The sequence below is a fragment of the Frankliniella occidentalis genome, unplaced genomic scaffold, assembly GCF_000697945.3.
Source record: "Frankliniella occidentalis isolate FOCC.00 unplaced genomic scaffold, Focc_3.1 Scaffold28, whole genome shotgun sequence".
Classification (NCBI taxonomy): domain Eukaryota; kingdom Metazoa; phylum Arthropoda; class Insecta; order Thysanoptera; family Thripidae; genus Frankliniella; species Frankliniella occidentalis.
The window spans coordinates 2,251,278-2,251,579 of record NW_026267158.1 but is presented as its reverse complement, the minus strand read 5'-3'; the positions used below and the strand labels follow the sequence as shown (position 1 = coordinate 2,251,579).

At 54.6% G+C, this 302-nt stretch overlaps 1 protein-coding gene across 1 annotated transcript in view; it reads left to right on the top strand.

Annotated features, from left to right (window-relative positions):
• Positions 1–302, top strand: part of LOC127749067 (uncharacterized) — a 22,625-nt gene that overhangs the window by 21,266 nt on the left and 1,057 nt on the right. The gene's annotated exons all lie outside the window — the stretch shown is intronic.

The window sequence follows — 302 nt, the reverse complement described above, 5'->3', positions numbered from 1 at the left end:
GAGGGAGGGAGGGAGAGGGAGAGGGATACGAGAGAGACGAGGAAAAAGAAGACGCTAGGAGGAAGAGATAAAGAATAGAAAAGAGAGCAGCGGACAGCAGTCAAATTGTGAAATAAGATGAATAAAGAAGTCTGCGCTGGTAGCGCCGCTCCGCTCCGATCCAAAGAGGCAGAGAGGGTGCCGTGGAGTGGACGGTCGTTGACTCTCTCGGCCACCTTCTGCTTCTCGAGGGCCGCAGCCTCCTGCTCCTGTTCCCACCCCCACTTACCAGGCGCATTATAGAAGAGAGAGAGATGGAGTGA